This window comes from Carcharodon carcharias, chromosome 8, assembly GCF_017639515.1.
Source record: "Carcharodon carcharias isolate sCarCar2 chromosome 8, sCarCar2.pri, whole genome shotgun sequence".
Classification (NCBI taxonomy): Eukaryota; Metazoa; Chordata; class Chondrichthyes; order Lamniformes; family Lamnidae; genus Carcharodon; species Carcharodon carcharias.
The window spans coordinates 141,320,406-141,342,140 of record NC_054474.1 but is presented as its reverse complement, the minus strand read 5'-3'; the positions used below and the strand labels follow the sequence as shown (position 1 = coordinate 141,342,140).

Here is a 21,735-nt window from a genome sequence, read left to right as displayed (position 1 = left end):
AAAGACCAGCTGGTTTAAACAGTCACGTTGCACTAAGTATCGTGACGCTCAATATTCCCCAAGCGCCCACAGCTACAGTAATCGTCTGGAGGAATGACAAAAAAAAGTCTTTAAAATCAACTCTAGTTTAATGTATGGAACAAAAGAATTCTATAAAATTCCTTTCTGATCCCTGTAAGTCATCAAAGTGAGTTCCACAGTGGAGACCACAGTGACGGTAAGGCACATCACCCAACATACCTACCATTGTATGCAGTATTATTGGGCATAACTAGAGTTCATCCTGCTTCATTTTGGATGCTTGCAGTGAGTCACCACACAATGAACAAGCCAATGACTTGTTCCAAAGGTTAATGACATGCTGTAAAATGTCCCGATGTCTTTCCTAGTTCTTTAGCTTGTGCAACTTATACACATGTTTCATGCGTACTTTCTAACCCTGGCCACTATAAATAGCCTGCCCACATGGAATTGATCTAGTAGCTTCAATCTTTTAATAATATTTTTATCAAATCTCTACAAAGTCTATAGTTTTCTCCAGTAAAAAAAACCCCAGCTCTCTAAGCTTATCGAGGTTACTAGGGCTTTTAAGCTAGGTAACAATAAATGACTTTCATCTGAACCTGTTCCAGGGCCTCTTATCAAGTTACCATGCAAGCAAACTAAGACCGAAGAGGGTATTCCGGAAGAGGCATAAACCCAGTGTAGCATAATAGATGAATAGTTATGGTAATGAGGTAATGATGTGTATCATAATGTAACAGTGACATCAGTAGTCATGTGCCAGAGACTGTAGAAAGTTGGAATAGTCTGTAAGGGAGCTATACTTACCTAGAAGCCTATTATGTGTATAGTTTAAATAAAGTACTTTTTGAAGTCTTTGTGTGGACTGTGGTTTTGTTTCCACGTCAAATAGTATTTGGATCTCTCTTTTGGGTAACTTGTGGCCTAATCTGTATTGGGAAGGTTTCACTCCACTCAAGAGTGATATAAGTCTAATTCATACAAAACACGACCACACAAAGATATTTTTTGTGGATCCTCGTGGCAATACATCTGAATGCTTTATTTGCTATTATGATGGGCTCACAGTATGGGTTGTGAGCTTTCTAGAGACTTGTACGCAATGATGATCAAGTGCTTTCACAATCGAAAGTCATATCTCCACAACTCAAGTCGTTTAAGTGCTTGGGGAGTCCCTTCCTGCCTTAGCTGTCCAAGGACTAATTCAAATGTGATACCAATAATTGCAACCTTAATTCCCTATTCACCAACAGTTCCATACGTTATCTTCCCCCTGTCATTGACCACCACATCGTCCACTTGGCCACAATGCAAAGACAAAATCTGCCACAAAATGTACATTCCAAACCAAATTTGTAAATTGAATTATGCCATATTACGTACAACTGTAAACTAATTACCCTTGTGTCTTCCCATAGTGCCTGCCTTCCATGTGCCTTTGCCTGTCCTAGTGTTCCTCTGCAGCATTACCCCAGTGGTTGCAGCATGGCTCGTGGAAGGCTGCTGACCAGGCAAACTGCAGGCTTTCTGCCAGGCTACCCAAAGCACAGTGAGCATTTTGTTTTGCATATCCATTGACGTTCTTCTGCAGCTGCTCCATCGAAATCCTTATCTGAATCCTCTGTTCCAGAACCCATGTGCAACCTCGATCTCCGGTGAGCTGGCATCTGTGCTATCCTTGCCCTCTGCCTTTGCAGAAATGCTCCAGTGCCCAGTTTCTCAACACGTGCATATCCTGTCTCCACCTTCTAAAGTATGGACCTTGTCAATGTTGGAGCTGGTGGTTGATTGTGAAATTAAGTGAAGGTGTTGTGCCTTCATCATCACTATCTTCTTGGTATTCCTCCACTGCTTGGCCAGGTTTCACATCTTCAGAACCTGAAGAACCAAAGTTACAAAGGTAAGTTTGTGATGGGGTCAGGGTTGCAGGGGAAAGTAAAAAGTCCATACTTACACAATTTGCAATTGTAAATCAAGAGAGAATGTGTGATGAGGGGCAAGTGGATTGTGAGAAGAAGGATGAAGTATGAGGATATTTCCCACAGCCAGTCACAGACTCAGCAATGGCGATTCCAATATTGGCTCCCACCATCTCCTCCATGGGAGTTAGTACATGCAGCTGCACCTGTCCCACTCCTGTTTAGTCCCATTTTTGCATCACCTTGTCCTGCAAGAGAGGGAAGTGTGTCATTGATTGTGGTGCAAACTGTTTGGGTGATGTGGCTGTCATGGTTGAATAGCTGGAAGTGTGTGCAAACTATGAGTTGTGGGTTGTGAAGTTTGCATCATGTGACTGGTAGTGGAGCTCCATAGCTGAGAAGAGTCCTAGGCAGCAGACAGGGAAAGAGGACAGGGAGAGGAGACAAGGAGAGGCCCCAGTTAAGAAGAAAGAAGAGTAGAGAAAGTGACTCCAAGCAGAAAAATGGCTGCGGTTGGCAGGCTTTAAGTGATGAGGGCTCAGGGGAAGCCCTAGTAATTGAAGAGAGCTAATGAGAAGCCCTGAAGATTGAAGAAGTCAGCAGAAGGTTGGTGACTCCATGATGTGGGCCTTTGGGGCAAAGGTACCCCTTTGGAGCAGTAGTATTCTGTTCAGTGTGGCCCAAGAGCTAAAGTTGTGATTGTGGGCTGATGCTTGGGACTGCAGGGGAATGGAGTCTAGGGAGACTAGATTGAAATCCTGTGAGGCGGGCCGTCATTGAGGCTGTCCGAGTTGGAGCGACTTTTGGAGAGAATTCTAAGATGAAATCTTTGAAGATGAAGACTGGAATCCCCAGTGAAAGAGACAGAGCTTCAGTGAGATTGGTTGACTGTGTTTACTGACGTCTGGGTGGGTTGTTTAGAAATCCGTGGAATCTGTCTTCGTCACATCTGCGTTTTATTGTGCAGTGTGGTGTGTTTGACCACAGTTTGCCTGTTACTTCACATGTACCTCATAATAATTGAATGTTGGAGTAGAAGATAGATATTGTAGATTGTTTTATCTTTCTGACCTTGTATAGTATGGTTTGTTTTTGTTTGTTCAAAACCTGTGGAATCTCGTGGCTTTATTCCCTTAGCAAGTTTCTTGAATCTCAAACTTTGTCTACTTTGAACAATATGTTATCGGTTCCTAACTGGACCATACCAAAAACCTGAGGGTCTGGTCAGGAATCAAAATAAAAGACTGACCATGTTCTATAAAATATAGAATGATCTGGTGGGAATTGACAGAAAAAAGTATCTTCTTCCCTCCAGCGATGACAAAACACAAGGTAGCCATCCCCACAAACTACAAATACAATTTTTTCCAAGACAGTATATCAACAATCTTTCCTCCCAAGGACAATCCCACAATGGAACAAGCCAAAGGAAATGTCACAGCCCCATCACTTGAAACCTTCAAGACTCATCTTTAGATTTTTTTTTTGTTTCAAAAAGTTTCTTTGTATTTCTTTGTAAACAGAAGGTATTCTTTCTGTTTCAAAGTATTCATTATCAGGACTACCATCTCGACAGGTCATGCCTGGTAGCTAGTGCTACCCATACAAATGTTAGCAGGATACAGATATTTGTCTGTGCTCCAGACACAACTAAGGCAGAAGCGGACATTGACCTCCATGACTATCTGCTCCTTTGAGTGTCTTTGAGTGTGTGTCTGGATAGTAACCTTTTCACCTCCTCCCCCAAGATCTCTAGTCCAAAAATCTTGGGGCCCGCATTCTCCCATGTTGTGCCATTCCTCACTGTTTCTTAGGATAGATTCATTTGCTCCATGACTCCCAGCACTTGTTCCAGCCAAAATGCACCTGTCCTTTAAGTGGTGCAGACTGGTTCTAGGTGCTAGCACCTTATGATTTTGGGCCCCTTGTTGATGCACACAGCCAATGTGCAGTGCAGAAAATGAACAGACAGCACAGGCATTCTGCCTGCATTTCAATGAATGGGCACTGGTTCATATAGCAAACCCCACACCCATTTTCAAACATCTGGGATGGAGGCAGCTGCCCTGGTATGACATGGAAGCAGATCTTTGCCTAGCTGAGGGAGTGTTGGATCAAGGCATCCCTGGTGTCCCTGCCTTTCTGAAGGATCCAGAGATCTGCCTCCGTGCCCACACCGTTCTCCTCACCGCGCTCCTCTTTCGACACCACTGGATTCATCATCTGTGGCCTGTAGAGATGCCTCAAGATCCTCTTCCACCAGTGGGTCTCCCCTTGCCAGAGCCAGATCGTGGAGAGAGGGACATATAAACACTATCAGTGACAACCGCTTCCCCTGAACGGTCCAGGCATCCGAAGCGCATCTTCAGAAGACCTATCACGGTCTCTCTATCACGGCCCTTGTGGAGACATGACTCCTATTAAAATGCTGCTCTGCCTCTGTTCTTGGGTAATGGAGAGGCGTCAGAAGCCCCCTTTTCATGGGATAACCCTTGTAACCCAACAGCCATCCACCCAGTTGAGCTGGAGCAGTGAACAGCCTTGGCACCAGTGAGTGTCTAAGGATGTATGCATCATAGGAGCTGCCTGGGTACCTTGCACAGACTTGCAGAATCTGCTTCCTGTGATCACACACTATCTGCACGTTCATGGAGTGGAAGCCCTTCCTGTTGATGAAGGCACCGGGCTCACCCACTGGCGCCTTGATGGCCACATGTATGCAGTCGAGGGCACCCTAGACGGTGGGGGGGGGGGAGCCCAGCAATCACTACAAAGCCTCTGGCTCACTCAGCCTGGCTGACTGACCTCGTCCGTTCGGAAATAAATAAATGTCATTACCCGCCTGAACAGAGCATCAGCCTCCAGCTTGACACAACAGTGGACAGTTAATTGGGACACTCCATAAAGATCCCCCACTGCCCCCTAGAAAGAGCTGGAGGCATAGAAGTTGAGGCCCACTGTGACCTCCGGAGCCATTGGCATGGGGTGTCCACCCACACAGTCGGAGCTGATCTCAGGCCCAATCATCTGACAAATGGAGGTCACAATCTCCCTAGAGAGGTGGAGCCTCCTTTGGGCATTGCACCTCAGACATATTGGGTAGCTGCATCGCTGCCTGTAAACCCTGGCAGCAGGATTGTGACGCCTTTTGCGGCCCCTTCTGCCTTTGGCTACCTGCTAACCATGCACACCTTGTGCCTGCACCTCTGCTCCTCCCCTTGGAAGCTGCATAGGGACATCTGGCCTCCTTTCCCTTCTGCCCCTTTCTTCCTCCTCAGAGGACGTGCCACAAGCAGAGAGCACAATCCCAATTACCAGAGTAACAAAGACTATCTGGTGCCTGGAAGGGTCAAAATCCTCCGGGGGCCTTGGAGACACCAATGAGTCCTGAAATGAAACCTGGAAATGCTAACAAGGAAGCCCTGAACTGAGGTGAAGCTGTCATGTTCAAATAAGCAACCAGCCCCAAGCTATCTCCTAAACTCCTCACTACTCACACTGGCAATGCTGCTGACCCTTTTTATCCCACCCTTGGATGAGGTTTTGTTAAAAGTGGGCCGCCCGCCTGCCAGTTTTCTCCTGCGATGAGTGCGAAATCACGTGGGCAATGTTAAATTGAGTACAGTTGGCTTTTTAATGGCCTTAGATGGCCCTTTAATTGTTGGTGGGCGTGGCTCCAACACCTGCATGCGCCCGCCAACCTGAAGATTGCTTGTGTGCGGGATAACGTCGGGACATTGGCCCAACGTCATCTCGCGCTATTTCACGTTCATCCAGGTTGTACCCGTGCCCGCCCCACAAGGCGTAAAATTCTGGCCCATAGCATTTTTAACTTGCACATATATACTCCTCACATTGTACTTTACCCCATTGACGTCCTGATGCAAATATTCCAGAATTACTTACCAAATTGGCTGCATTGTTCCAATTAAATATTGGAAACACTGAAGCCATTGTTTTCGCTCCCCGCCCCAAACTCCATTCCCCTCCCTGTCAACAGTCTGAGATTAAACCAGCCTGTTCCCAAGCTTGATGTCACAACTGATCCCGAGATGAACTTCTGACCTCTCATTCATTACTAAGATCGCCTATTTCCATCTCCAAAATATCGCTTGGCTTTTCCCCAGCGTCAGCTCCCCTCCTGCTGAAACCCTTACCCATGCCTTCCTTACCTCTAGAGCTGGCTGTTCCAATGCACTCCTGGCTGCTCTCCCACATTTTACCCTGATGAGGTCATCCAAAACTTTGCTACCCATGTCTTAACTTGCAGCAAGTCCATTCATTATCATCCCTGTGATCGCTGACTTACATTGGCCCCCTTTCAAATCAATGCCTTGATTTTAAAATTCTCATCCATGTTTTCAAATCCCTCCATGGTCTTGCCCATCTCTGCACTCTCCTCCAATCCCACAACCTCCCAAGATATCTGCACTGGCCTAATTCTGGCCTCTTGTGCATTCCCAGTTTTCGTTGCACCATCATTGGTGGTTGCCCCTTTGGCTGCCAAACTCTGAAACTTCCTCTCTGCTTCTCTACTTTGATATTTCTTTTAAGACACTTCTTAAAACCTACCTCTTTGACCAAACCTCTTTGGTCATCTACCTAATATCTCTTTATGCGTCCCTGTGTCATACTTTGCTTAATACTGCATCTTTGGGACATTTCATTATGTTAAAGGCACTATATAAATATATATTGTTACTGTTGAGAGGGCTTTAGAAGGCTGTTGTCCATGACCACTTTCTTTAAGGGTTACATGGCATCTGTGACAAGGTGAGCAAGCAATCGGCTCTAAGGCGTTCATCAACTTGCTCAGAAATAGCTACTAAAATGGCAACCCCAGGGATAATCCCAACAATGTGAAGGATCAGAGCATTCCCTCACTCAGATCATCTAGAATACTATGTCACCAGTTCATCAATTATACTCAGTGAATAAAATATCTTCAAGAACTATATTGTCAGCCAAATTATTGTTTTACAGGTATAGTTGCCTGTTTTCCCTCCACTAAGATCTGAAATAATAAATTCTAGAGCATTGTAACATGGCTTTATTGCATCCCCACCCCCCCCCCACCCCCCCCCACCAACATAAGGATGGTTTATTTGATTAAAATTGGAAAATATGTACAAGTTGTTGAGTCAGGAGTTATCAAGTGAAAACATTGTCATGACTCATTGGAGATAGTGTGCTGTAATATCAAATCCCACTGTTCCCCGAGCCACGGCAAATGTGAAAAGTTTGACCAAACCATTTGATTGCCCCAATTCTACCTTACTGGTTAATTTAGGTTAACAGAATATGAGCATCAGGTTTGTAAACTTAATAAGTAAATAACTGTTTAATTGAACAAACTGTCATTAACCAGTGGCAAAAGAAACAAATATGAACTGCTAACTTCTAACACTATAACTTAAACTCTGCCCCCTCCTTAAATCCCTATACACATACACACGCGCGACACAGAAGACGCACAAATCATGGATTTTAAGGGTGGGATAAAACAGATCAATAGCACCAATTCTGGAGTACAGGATTTGATAGGTTGATTTTGATCGATGACATGAGATGGTATTTATTTCACTGGTTGAACACTTGCCTTTCAATGTCTCTAATGATGATTTTCCCCTTTGACAGAGGTTTTCAGAGAGAGAGCAGGCTATAGAGATATGCGGAGAAAAAGCCAACCAGCTATTATTGTAGAATTACTGGAATCTTACACACACAGGAGAGGGAGGTTTTAGGTCTTTTTCCTTTCAGGCTAGGAGCTATTCTGCTGCCCTACTCTTCACACAAACGCTGGTCACCTGGTCAGGGGCCAATTAAAATGCTGTTGTCAGGCAGCACCCTTGGTTCAGGACTGCTTTCCAGCACCATCCTGTCTTTCATGGCACACTCCGTTCCAGGACTGCAATATTATATATATATCTCATCTTGTTTCAGTGGACATGTCTTTCAAACTGCAGCCATTGTAATTTTAATCTACAATCCAACAGAAAATAAAAAGATATGTTCTTTACATCAATCTCAACAGAAATAAAAAAATATGTTCCTTACAACATTTTCCTACTCTTTAGATGGTGCAATAAACTTATTTTTGGGCAAGTCTATTAAAATAGTAATCTGAATATGAATCTGAACTCTGAAATTGCTAACAAAGTCAATAAGCATATAACACAATTTATTTACCTTTAAAGGAAAAGGTGTGCTATGGTTTATTCATTATGGACGTTAAATCACACCCACAAAACTCCAAATCCTACCTATTGGCACCCTGAGTTAGGCCAGGAGAAGAAGTTTGAGAGATGTCTCAGGCTTCAGCCTGACAAAGCAGCCTCACCAATAACACAAGCAACTGTTAGTCGGCCTGCCTATTAATCGGAAGGGTTGTACTTGGTGATTGAAAATGCCCTAATTTCCTTTTTCATAAGAGCTCTTTTTAAATCCTCCAATTTCCTCCCTTTCTTTCCAAGCAGCTACTATGTTCCATTTATTTTGTACTTTTTGGTGCCTGAAGAACAAAAAATTCTTTCAGCTGTAGTAAATTGTGTAATCAAAGTCAGGTGACAATGTGTCCTCCGCTCGCTATGATACCAATGAATAAAACACTAGTTTTTAGCTGTTAGGAATGCTGATTTTTACCGTTGTTGGTTGGATGCACAAAATGGCTGCCTTTATTACACCACATGACTATGACATTGGGCCAGGCAGTGGATCCATTATGTAGCTGATCTGTTTGCGTGTGTGACAGATGTAGGCCCTGAGGGATACTAAGCCAACATTAAGAGCCAGCATTATTAGGAATGAAAGGATGTCAAACCTCATCAGGGAGATGTGCAGTGACCCTTGACCAACACATCATCCTTAGTTCCCCGCCAGTTAGTGGCAGCGATTAGGACTGTGCAGCGCTCCATCTACATCTCTGCAATAGTTATAGATTTTGTGAGTAAAATCCAATTAAATGTTATGAAAGAGAGATTTGTGTTTATTTAATATTCAGAAATCTGATTGTGTAACCAGCAGGTGAACTCTTCAGAAGTGGACTTAGTGAGTACTGTTTCAAATGATTCAACTCATTACAATTTCTCGCTGAGTCTACATTCATGGGATTGTGTGGTTTCAGTGCTGTGAAGAATGTAATGGCACTGTGTAGTTTGTTCACTATTTCATAGTAAAGATTTTATTGATATTCTGATGGTGTTTTAACAAATGACCGATGCCCCTATATTCTTGTCATTACGATCAGCCATTAGGCAAAAGTGTCACGTTTGTTTTCTGCAGAGATTCGTTTTGAAATTTTTTTTAGCCCCGTAATTCAGGCCTGGTAGTGGGAGACTGTCAAATTAATACAATTTTTTGAGATTTATTGCTTACAAATATTTTGTTGATGCAAAACCAATTGAATGCACATTAAGTAAGCGTAACTGCCCTTGGCACTTTATTTGCTACGAAGGATAGGGAAATAAATTTTTGACCGACAGACTTATTATGGATTTGAAGTCAATACAACTTAACCAAACTCTGGCATTTTCGAGTGTTGTTTCACAAAGAGAGAAATTGCATTTCTGTAGCATCTTTCAATACTTCAGGATGTTGCAAAGCACTTTACCATCAGTGAATTGCTTTTGAAGTGTAGTCATGGTTGTGATGTGATCTAACACCTCAGTGAGGATGCCTGGACTCCTTGTTACCAGGGTATTCCGGCATGTAATCTTGCTGTGGTGATGAACCCCTTGTCTCTTTTTTCAGGAGAATTTTCCTATTGATCTGAGAACTACGTACACAACATAATAGGTGTTAATGTATCTGTCAAAAAGAAACAGGCCCGATTTTATTGGCGTGAGGAACATATGTGTCCTTTATATAAGATCACAGGATATTATAGTACTCAACAACATTGCTTTTGTTAACTTTTGCAAGATTTTTAATGTACTCCACAAAATTCTCACAAAGAAGCAGACTTGGCTAAATTTTGTTTTTTTTATATACCTGAGAGGTATAGTCCAGCAATATCCATGCACAGGTAGGTGAAAAATTCATTGACCTTAACTCTCTTGAATGATATATATTTGATGCATTGCCCTCTTCTGGTAATTTTTGAATTGTGTATTCCCATCCAGTACAATACACAAAAGTACTTTCCTTAATATAGCTCCCCTGAAGACTGGAACTATACACACTTCAATGACTGATTCCTGTTTCATTCAGAGCCAACATAACTCCACAATGGTTTATAGTCTGGACAGCCACCAGAGACAATGCCAGTACATCACAGAAAACTGATCTGATGTACTGATCGTTGTTCACAAATAATGATAAGAAAGAACAGGATTTGCTGGTATCAGTGCATATATGTATATCAAGTGGGAATTTAGATCAAATACCTATATCAAGCTGTGTTTCTCCCAGTGCATCTTTGTAACCTACTTGGTGTCACAATAGAATTATGTAGCAAGTCAAACGCTTCCCCACTTCATGAGGGAAAATAATCTTTAAAATTCTAGGTCTGCATTTATTACCCTGTACACTTCTTCCTGTCTGGTGAAAGGATCATGCTTCTTTGAATCTTCAGTTCTCTGCCTGAAGGCAGGGCCTTGGCAATTATTTGCTACAACCACTGCGAATTGCAATGATCTTTTACTACAGATAGGGCCTGCCTCCTCTCCCTGAGTCAATCTCAGCTGGAACAAGGATTGAGCTGCATACTGTTGATGTTAACCTGACCCACACACTAGCCTTCTAGCCAACTAAACTAACCACTGTACCTTGATTGTACCTTCAGTCATTCCTCTGTCTTGTGGCTAAGGATGCCTAGAGGAGGGAAGGGTTTATTGTAATCAGTTTACCAAACTACCGAATTAAACCCAGTGATGACCCTATGTCTTGCCTTACTTTGTGGGTTTATTCTGCAGTGTTTTAGTGGAGCTCTCCAGTTGTTGGAACCAACCAAATTGAGTTTTGGAGTCATGCACCCTGGTATGCTTATGCAAAAAGGAAGAACACTGTGAGGTAATCTCAGCACAGGGCGCAATGTTAAATCCGGCGCGATTTTCTTTTGTCTACAAGTGTTGCTTGGAGTGTTGATTTGGGAATTTAAAATAAAAATTGTGCTCCCATGTGATGCAGGCATTGCTTTTGAATGAGACAGTGGCTGTGAGCTGCCAGCTCCTGTTATTCAGAGTTACGGATCTGCTGGTCTTTATGTTTAGAGTGATGACAGACATTGTAAACATGTCGGATTGCTTTCTGCCTTAAGGATAAAACATTATACCGATAGGTCATGAACAAGAGGCCCCAAAATTAAAGATTGCAAATCACTCTGCAAAACAGAATCAGTAAACTTTATAAATCTATCAATTCTTAGAATGCTTATTTGAGCAGTATTTATTTAGCGTGGTGATGTGTGAAGAGGCCATGACATATTCTGTCAACTAATTTCCACCATTGCAGTATAAGACTCCCATTATTATTACAGAATGTGACACCACACATCCTACAACACGATGCAACCCTTGTGCCCCTTTGCCCATCATTATTTGATGTTGGAGATCCTGTTACTTTCCTGCACGTCTCTTTAAAGTAGGGACGTTAACCCTGGTGTTGTGTATTGGACCACCCACAACACTGCTGGTAGGTTGCAGGTGCCTTTGGCTAATTTTAATGATTAGCTCATCGACCTTTTGATGGCATTTTCTCCATCAACAGTCCTATTCTCCACCTACTGCTATTCAGCTGCCAATTTCTGGAGGTGGGCTGGTTATTTTAAAGCCACCGGGTAATCAATGTTAACCTGTCAGAGGTGGTGTCATCTACTGCCAGGTTTTTAAACATCTGACCTGTCACTAATCTTGTTCACAGTATCATTTCTGTCAATCTTTCTCAATTTTGACAAAGACCCCTGAGGTAAGTTTCTCTTCTTGATTATTTTCTCCCACCCTGTTTCTCAGATCCTGTCTTTCTTCATCATACTCTCCTCTTTAATCTTCACCTGTTCCAGATAGCTAATCTCAGCTGGCTGGACAGGAATGAGATCTGATACTGGGTCAATTGAAGTGTTAAGTGTTTTTGTTGCCTTCTGTTGCACAACATTTTCTTTCTAAAAAACAATAACATTTTCATTCTATGAAAATATGAGTATAGCTTTTATATACAATTCTGTCTGTAACAATGCCACATTTCAACAATATTAAACATTTATAAATAAAATGTAATTTCCTAAGGGGGAGAATTGTCAGAAGACTTGCCTTCTCAATGGTTGTTTTAAGTTAAAATCATGCGTAACTCTTAAGGATTTAGTTCACACTGAGTAGAGAACTCCCAAGTTATGGCATGAACAACCTTTTATTTCTCTTAATGTTTTTATGTAGCTTGGTGTCAGTGAAATACTGCCACACCATTTTGAAAAAGTTCTACCTCCCACAAAGAATTACTTTAAAAAGCAATTGTGTGTTACTAGATGTTGCATTCATTTTGGGATAGAATAAAAGAGGATGGGCACAAACACATTTCAATCCTTAAACTAAGCGGGGATGCAATTGGACATGGACGTAGCATAGGCAATACCTATCAGCCACCTGTTATCATGCCACTCAGTATTTAATTTCATTGGGTTGAATAGGTCTGAATATTGGACATGTGGAATAATGGCTGGCAAAATTCTACCTGGTTTGTTTCCCTGCCTGTGTCCAATTTCACCACTCATATTGCTCTAAGAGTAAACTCGAAATTCAAGTGCAGTTTTATTTGTACCCCAGGACAATTTAAGTACATGATGCTGTTATTCTGTGAAGTTTATGTTTTGAATTTCATGAGGCATCACAGCTGAGGTTAGACAACAAACAGTAGGAAGTGGAATAGGTCATTCAGGCCTTCACCATTCAATTAGATCACAGCTGATCTGTACTTTAACTCCACCTACATGCCTTGGTTCTCTAAAGTATAATAACCTTGCTTAACAAAAATCTATCAAATTCAGTTTGGGGATTTTCAATTGAGCACCAGCTTCGACAGCTTCTTGTGGAGGTGGGCTCCTGGTTTCCATGCCCCTTTGTGTGAAGAAATGCTCTCTGACATCATCCTTAAATTAGCTTGTGCTAATTTGCTGCTCATACCCCCCTTGTTCTGACTCCCTCACAGGGGGAATTTCCATTATCAACTATATTTGATCATCTTAAACACCTGATTTACATCACTCACTCTTCTATATTCAAGGAGGATACAAGCCTGTGCAATCTGTTGTCATAATTTAGCCCTTTTAGCCCTGGTATAACTCTGATAAATCTGCACTGCATCCTGGTTCAAGCCAGGATATCCTTTCTGAAGTGCATACCCAGAACTGAATGCAATACTTTGGATGAGGTCTAATCAGAGCCCTGTACAGCTGTAACATAGCTTCTACCCCTTTGTATTCCAGCCTTCTTGTGATAAAGGCCAACATTCAATTCGCCTTTTAAATTATTTTTTGTACCTGTCTAGTAGCTTTTATTGATTTCTACTTATCTACTGTTCTTAGCTTATCACCAAAGTGAATAATCTCTCACTTTCGCACATTGAATGCCATCTACCTACTCAATTAAACTGTGATGACCCTTTGCAACTTTCTGCTCTCGTCTGCACTATTTACTGTTCCACCAATAGTGTCATTGTGAAACTTAGATACATGGTTCTCTATCTCTGAGTGAAAAAGTACTTCTTGATAATGTCTCGTGAATGAGTTTGTAGAGCATTCAACAGTACTTGTGAATTACATCCCCAAACGTTACATCCCATTCATGCTCGTAGGTAACATATCTACTAGTGGTTTCATAAATCCTCTCCGTTCTTTATCCTGTACCTTCAAGGCTACATGTGTATTTATGCATCTATGAATTATTTGTGAGGCATTTGCTATCTCTGTCTATAAAAATTGAGTGAACGTATTTTGTGTTGCTGAGGGAATTATTTGCTTTCTGTGTTATGCAAAGAATGAGATGGGACCAGTTCCACTCATTTTTCTGAGGGAAGCTTTGCTTTTGTAAAGTGATTTGTAAAGCTAATAGTTAAATCACCAGAATATTCATCTTGCAAATTCATGGTATGTAAAATACATACATACAAGATGACAAGAGAGATTTCAGAAATTTGCTGCACAAACCTTCCTAGTGGACAGAGCCTACAGGATTATTTTAACTCTTGACCTAACAGTGGGAAGGAAATGTTGACCTTGCTATACACAATGGGCCATAATTTGCTGTGGCAGGGCAACCAACGGCGTGTGCCGTTAGTTAGACTTGTCCTTGCATGTTTAGGTTTTTAAATAGTTTTTTCATGGAAAGTTGCTGAGAATGCGAGTAGAAAATGTTGCATCATGGGAACACAGCGCCTGGCACGTGAGTGAACAGGACAAGCAACTGAATATCTCGGTAATCAATCAGAATAAAAGATTGTGACGTTAACAGTGTAAGGACTGAGAAGGAAGTGTAAATTAAAGTGGGTGAATTCAATGTCAAATCAGATACAGAAAGAAAAATAGAGAGATTGTAGGAACGATTAGATTAAGATACAAGAGAGACAGAAAGGAAATGTCAACATTTTGAACGTGACATTTTAAAAATATCCAGCAATTACAATCTGAAGGAATGAGACTTTCTCTTTTTTTCATGGGATGTGAGCCTTGCTGGCCAAGTTGGCATTTGTGCTCATCCCTAATTTCCCTTGAGAAGGTGGCAGTGAGCCGCTGCCTTGAACAGCTACAGTCCATCTGCTGTAGGTACACTGGAGTGCATTATCAATCCTGACAATGATGGTTATTAAGTTTCTTTTGAAGTTTTGTTTTGTTTCTGTTACAATGGGTGAGTGATACCCCTTTCAAATGGGGCACTTTATTGGTAATGGGTTTACAAAAGAGATCTACGATTCCTTGCTCACAAAATGGGGAGAGAGTTCATTTTTGGAGCATATTGAAACCAAGACGATTCGGGAACCTTGGGAAGACTATTTCATTGAATTTTCCACCAGTTTTTCAGTGAGTACTTCAGATGAAGTAGTAAGTGAATTATTAACTGCACCTCAGTAATAACCTTACACTTGGGATGATTGTGACAAAAAGTGACTGAGGATTATGACAAAAGCTTTCAATTTGGTTACATCCAACCAGCCAACACTGTTAAGTTTCTTTCCACTGTGTGTGTTAAACTAGGTTCTCTGTGTACTAAAATGGATGCAGTGCAAGGATGTTAACTAAACTATGAAGAGTACAAAGACCTTTTAACTCAGGATTGCACAATTCAAGAAACAACAATGGATTAAAGGTAAGACTGATTTCTCTTGTGTTTGTGATTTGTCAATTAGATTTAGCACTTCAACAATACTCTACTCAAACTTTGTGACCACACAGGTGAATATTCGATAAACGTTTGTTCTCAGTAGGTCTGACAGCATCTGTGGAGAGAGAAACAGAGTTAATGTTTTGAGTCTGTACAATCCTTCTTCACTAAGTTTGCGAATGTGTTGGCTCCAACTAATCAGCTGCAAACTTTTGGTGTTTAGTCACCCTATCCTTAATTAAAGGGTCTAGTAATTTTCCAACAACAGATGTTGAACTATAATTCCCTGGTTTTCCTCTCCCATGTTTTGAAAATTTGGTATGGGCCATTAGGAGGTGGGCAATAGTTTGAACTCTCTGAACTCTGTAGCTTTACTCCTTGTCATTATTTCTTCACACTTATGAAAAACCTGATAGCCAATAGTTGCATTTCTCCCAAAGCTATCCAATTTTATATACATTTTTCTCATGTGTAGTTGATGGCCTCAAATGTATTGATACACTAAAAAATAAGCTGCACTCACTCATCCAACCCCTCACTCAACAAGCTAATAATTACAGTTTGGATTGAATTGTATGAAGGACGATCAGGGTAAAAAGCTAGTGCCTAGTAAAAAATTGACCTAGTTTAGGAAATTGGCTGAGCAGAATCAGTCAGCGAATTGGGATAAGGGGCAGGAATCTAACTAGCATCCAAAAAGAATCTGTGTTTATTAATGACATAGATGATGGGATAGAAAGCAGATCCAAATTTGTCAATGACACAAAGGTAGGTGGCATTGTAAACAGTGTAGATGGAAGGGCAACATTGCAAAGAGATATTGATAGATTAAGTGAATAGACAAAACTGTTGCCAATTAATTTCAATCAGGGCTTGGGAGAAAGGGGTGTAGACGGTGCGAAACACTGGGGCCCGGGCTCGGTGTTATAAACGCTGTTTTTCATTGTCCAGATAGAGCAGCCAGAGATGCAGACCTGAAGGACCAGCTTTAAAAAGATCAGAACCGTCAGGCTGAGAGTTCCGATGTTTTTTTAAAGCCGCTCTGTCAGGTCAGTTTCACAGAACCACAGGATCTCACAGTGCATAAGAGGCCCTTCAGCCATTGAGTCTGCACCAACACGTGAGAAACACCTGACCTACCTGCCTAATCCCATTTACCAGCACTTGGCCTTCACTGACAGTTGCTGCGTTGCTACTTCCAACTTCGAGCAGCTTCATGGTTTCAGATTTCTTTTTTTTTGAAAAGCCCGCCAGTAAATCACAAATCTGCCCCAAGGTCAAAAGCAGTTCTTATCCACAGCTATTGTCAGGAGAGTGCTCTCAGCTGAATAGCTGCATGAAAAATGGCAAGTGAAACCCCTGTAATAATTCTAGAGCCAACTGGATGCTGGAGGGGATGGTGGGAGTTGGGGGCTGAAGATGATGAAGGTGGGTTGGGGAGATGAGGGGTTGGTGGGGGGTTGTAGTGGTGGGGGTTGGGGTGGTGGGTGGTTTGGGGTATCACTGACGTTTAGTACCACAAAATTAAATATTTACTCTTCTCAAAATTTTCTTTTGAATTTAAACCAGCATATAAATAACAGTCTATGTTTTCATTATGCCCTAAAGTAGGTAGGCACAATTCTGATGACATGATCCATTGATGTACCAGAGGCTTGAGGATCTTGGGCCTCATCAATATAAATGTAAGAAACTAAAAACCAGCAGTGATGCAAAGCATGGGCCAGAATTTTGCAATCTCTGGGAGGGTGACCAACTGATACACTCAAATGCAAAATGGGGCACAATGACGTCAGGAGAGCGTCCCAGGTCCCTGCTAATTGCCCATCCATCTTATGGTAAGCAGGGAGGTTCAAACCAAGCTCATGTTGGCAGACAAACTGCAGCTTACATCCGGGGGTCCTCTCAGGGCACTCTTGACGATGGCAATAGCTCCTCCACCCCTCTTCCAGTGACTGTGGTATCTGAGGAGACCGCGATGGCTGAGGAGTGACCAGCCATGGTGCTGGACTCTCCTGGCCAGACAGGGCCTACAGATGGGAAACTAGCAGAGTTACTAGGTGCCTCATCCATCTTTCACACTGGCAGAGATCTGCTGAGGTCACAGCCAGTGTGTGGGCTTGCAGCTCTGAATAAACCCCAGAAACCCCTGATTGTGTTCCTGGAGCTGCCTCTCCATGAGAGCCACCACTCTCTTTATGAGAGAGGCTGTGCATTCTGAGCTCTGAGCCAACACAGTGCTCTCACTCTGATTGGACTCCTCCAACACTGAGACCATGGCACACAGACCCTCAAGAATCTCTGCCAGATCTTCCCGCGCCTCCCACTGGACATCCAGCATCTGCTACTTGATGCTCGACTCCGGAGTCTCATCATCTGCCCCGGGCTCAGCCTCATCCTGGAATCCAACAATCCTCCAACTACTAGCGCCCTATGGACTCTCTGCCTTCCACCAGCTCCTCAGGCGAGTGTGATGTGCCTTCAGTGTGCACTACCATCTGCTCCAACATGTGTATGCCCAGTGAGGTGCCTGTATTTGTGCTGGTGCATAGTGCAGAGGAATGATGTGACGTGGGTGCATCTGGAAGCTCGTCATCCTATGATGTCAAGAAAGGGCCATTGGGGTCCTTTGGGGGTCATGAATATGTGCCATCTGAGGGAGGAAACAAAAATGTCACTATCAAATATCATTACGAAGTCAGAGTGCACGTAGTCTGGTTGCTACTCAGAATGGACATTTGGTTGAGCAAAGACTTCTGATTGGATGAGCAACAAGAATAAGTGGACTTCACATGTTAGTCTTACAACCACTACACTACAACTCTCATACATTCTACCAACTGCGCTCTCACCCTCATCCGACACCCCTGCCTCTCCGTGACCAGTGGACCAGGCTCCACGCAAAACACTTCCAGGGTTTGCTCCTTCTCCTGGCTTAGAATAAGAAGGTTGGGTATTCCACCACCTGTCCATCCTCGCTCCTGCGCATTGTGACTCCTCCTGTAAGGACAAAAATACTTTCATTAGTCCCCCTCAACATGCCAGGACATTTCAGCCTCCCCCTACCCGTCACTTGCCCGGCACTTTGTCATGCATCACACTGACACACATGCCAGCCATGGCCTATCAAGCACATTATTATGCGCCACATTGGGCTCTGCATTTCACATCCATGAGTACCAACAAGTGCTGCCACCCACAAGACATGTATCTTTAGTTCCAACTAGAATCAGTACTCACCCTGGCAGAGCACAAAAGGTCATTGAACCTTTTCTGACACTGGATGCATGGTCTGCAAACGACATCATAGCTGCTGACCAGGCCTGCCACCTCCATCCAGGCCTTCTTCGTCACGTGAGGTGGCCCCCTCTTGCCATCCCGTGGAAGCAGGATGTCGTGACGGTTACTCCCTGCTTCCTTCAAGACCCTAAGGCACTCATCCGAAAAACAGGGGGCAGACTGGCTCCGGGATTTCCATCACGCCTGGCATGGGCTCTGGGCAATGGTGACATTCCGGAGACAGTAGCTGCAATCTCAGTCAAGCAAAGTGTCAAAAATTGCGCGTTCTACAGCAGCTCCCAGAGATACTGAGCGTAGACTTCCAGCCTTCAGGGAGTTCTTATTTAAACCCCAGTCCATACCCTTTTTGGCCCCAGTGCCCCCCCTTCTTCTCGTCCCTGCTGGCAGGACTGAGACTCTCTCGGCGTGCGTCTCATGCTGGCCAGCAGTTAATTGACCAGCCAGCGTGAAATCGCTGTTGGAAGCTGATTGTGCCTAGGAGCAGGTTCAACACCCGCTTCCAGTCCTGCTGATCGTGCCCACCCAACGTGCTAAATGCTTAGGCCATGGTGTTGGTGTGGCCAATTATATCACTCTTCCAAAGCCTGGGAATGAAATCCTGATTTATCACTAGGAGGTTGTTTAAAGAAACATTACTCCATCCTTCCATCCTGGGTTCACCCCAGATAGGCTGTAAATTCACAGCGTGCAACACAATTTGTATGACACCTTCTGGGGGAAGAGGAAACAACCCAGTTCTTGAGTTAAGGTCGTACTGAATTTTTGTGGCACGTATTATTCTTCTCTGAAAAATTCAGATCAAAAATTCAACCAACATTTTTCCTAATCTGCTGGTACATGTCTGGTTGATGAATCCTGGGGATAGTGCCATTAGTGTAGAAGGAGCTGATACCATTTATGGTATATTGTGGGTTGGTGCCAGTGAAGTCAGAATGGTAATTTGATTAGCTACAGAGTTGAATTGTTTTGTAAATGTCGTGATTTCTTTGTAGCTACTTTCCTAACATCAGTGTAGCTACTTTCCTAACATCAGTTGATTGTTCTGTGATTCATTATCCTTAGAGGATCAGCATTGAGCCTCCGATTTCACCATTGCTACAGTCACTCTGCCTATTGCATGCAGGCATAATGAAAGAAAGGCAAAAGCTACATTTACACAGCACCTTTCATGATATCTCAAATTGCTTATACAGCCAATTCAAAACTTCTGAGTTGTAGTCACCGGTATCATGTAGGTAATGTTATCAAATAGCAGAGCAGGCTCGAGGGGCTGAATGGCTTACTCCTCCTAAAGCATATGTTCGTGTGTCATTCTGGATGGATGTGATAAACCGGGCTAGGTAGCCTTTGTCATCCATAATTATCTCTCGAAGAGAGGATGGAATCATGGCTGGGATTCTGTTTGTGTTGTTGCTGATGGAAATTTACTGTGACCGGGCTTTGTGGGGTGCCAGGGCAGGAGTGCATTAATGAGCTGTTGAGCACACAGTGAAAATGACGAAGGGAACATCGTCATTTGGTAAGAGGCGGAACAAGACCCACACTCTGCTGGCGATGTGGGTCTAAAGCATTTCACCTGCAGAAATTGACCTGCGGTAAATGTGCCTACCCTGCCAAGAGAAAGAGGAAGTATAACTGGAGTGCTAAGGCCAAAAGGAGAAACACAACTGGTACAGGCCGCATGAGGCACCTGAAGGTGGTATATCGCCGATTCAGGAATGGATTCCGCAAAGGGACCACCCCGTAGCCCAGAAGTTCCACAATGACTTCCTCCAGCACTGCATAAACTACCAGTGTATCTACACAACAAATAAAGCTATGGCTTGGAAAATTTTTTTAAAAATGAGCTCATAGTGAATCAGTAACCTGTTTTACACTGGATATAATTCTCAAGCGTCTTTTCTATTGACTTCAATTTTGTCTTTTTGTCTGCTTACCTATTATCCCACCCTATCTTGGTGCTTTTATGAGTTTTTTGAGGTATTGAAATGTCGTAATGAAGTTGTGTTGCATTGTAGACATTGAAAATATATTGTAGCGAGAGAGAGCAATCACCAGAGGCGGCACACTTGCTAATCAAGAAAACACAGATACAATTGTCTTTGTCCTCTGGCCTCTTTAAAGTTTTGTTAGAAAGAAAAACCTGTGGGCTTCAATGCTTCTCGTTGACAATGAAGACCTATGTTATTCAATCATTCCATTAGAGATGTGTGAGGTGATTCATTTTAGTAGGAAGAACATGAAGAGACAATAAAAAATAAGGAGTAGAATTCTTAAGGACGTGCAGGAGCAGAGGGATCTGGGCATATATGTGCATACATCATTGAAGGTAGCAGGACAGGTGGAGAGTGCAGTTAATAAAGCATACAGTATGAGGACTCGAAACATCAACTCTTTTCTTCTCCGCCGGTGCTGCCAGACCTGAGTTTTTCCAGATAATTCTGTTTCTGTTTTGGATTTCCAGCATCCACAGTTTTTTGTTTTTATACAGTATCCTGGACTTTTTAAAAGGGGCATAGAGTACAAGAGCAAGGAGGTCATGCTGAGCTTATCTAAGAAACTAGTTCGACCTCAGCTAGAGTATTGTGTACGGTTCTGGATGCCATGCTATAGGAGGGATGTGAACGCATTGGAGAGAGGGCAGAAGGGGTTTACAAGAATGGTTCCTGGGATGAGAAACTTCGGTTATGAAGATAGATTGAAGAGGTTGGGATTGTTCTCTTTGGAGAGGAGAAGGCCAAGAGGAGATTTGACAGAGGTGTTCAAAATCATTAGGTGGCTGGATAGAGTAGATAGGGAGAAACTGTTTCCGCTTGTAAAAGGATCGAGAATGAGAGAGCACAGATTTAAAGTGATTTGCAAAAGATGCAAATATGTCGTGAGGAAAACCTTTTTCACACAGCGAGTGGTTCGAGCCTGGAATGCACTTCCTGGAAGTGTGGTGGAGGCAGGTTCAATTGAAGCATTCAAGAGGGCGCTAGATGATTATGTGCAAGGGCATGGGGAAAAGGCAGGAGAACGACACTAAGTCATAATGCTCATTTAGGGAGCCGGTGAAGACATAATGGGCCGAATGGCCTCCTTCTGTGCCGTAACATTCTGTGATTCTGTGATGTGACTTGGGGAACAGAGTTTTTGATTATATGGGACCTTGTATCAACAGCATTTGGCTGGTTTACTACAGCTAT

The 21,735-nt window shown here is 42.9% G+C and overlaps 1 protein-coding gene and 1 pseudogene across 2 annotated transcripts in view; both read left to right on the top strand.

Annotated features, from left to right (window-relative positions):
* akna (AT-hook transcription factor) overlaps window positions 1-21,735 on the top strand; it is a 209,241-nt gene that overhangs the window by 14,350 nt on the left and 173,156 nt on the right. For both annotated transcript variants that reach the window (XM_041193982.1, XM_041193983.1), the window contains exon 2: window positions 15,121-15,232. The gene's annotated coding sequence lies outside the window, so the exon portion shown is untranslated. The remainder of the gene's footprint in view (window positions 1-15,120; window positions 15,233-21,735) is intronic.
* On the top strand, window positions 20,042-20,377 carry LOC121281207 (annotated as a pseudogene).